The sequence below is a fragment of the Papilio xuthus genome, unplaced genomic scaffold, assembly GCF_000836235.2.
Source record: "Papilio xuthus unplaced genomic scaffold, Pxut_1.1 DF825017.1, whole genome shotgun sequence".
Taxonomy (NCBI): Eukaryota; Metazoa; Arthropoda; class Insecta; order Lepidoptera; family Papilionidae; genus Papilio; species Papilio xuthus.
Window position 1 is genome coordinate 1,316,365 of NW_013533632.1, and position 202 is coordinate 1,316,566.

The 202-nt window shown below is 43.6% G+C and overlaps 1 protein-coding gene across 5 annotated transcripts in view; it reads left to right on the forward strand.

Moving 5' to 3' along the window:
* LOC106126251 (uncharacterized) overlaps positions 1 to 202 on the forward strand; it is a 23,027-nt gene that overhangs the window by 3,784 nt on the left and 19,041 nt on the right. The gene's annotated exons all lie outside the window — the stretch shown is intronic.

A 202-nucleotide genomic window follows, 5' to 3' on the forward strand; every position in this document is an offset into this window, starting at 1 on the left:
TGGTGTAAGTAACTCAATAATCAAAAGACATAACCCCATCGAGATTGGGCTCGTTTGATTTGCAATGACGAGTGGTTTGGTGCTAGATGGTCACCAGGGTCTGATGATGGATCTGGAAGGTGGTCAACAGAACTCAATAATCAAACGACATAACCCTTTCGAGATTGGGCTCGTTTTATTTGCAATGACGAGTGGTTTGGTG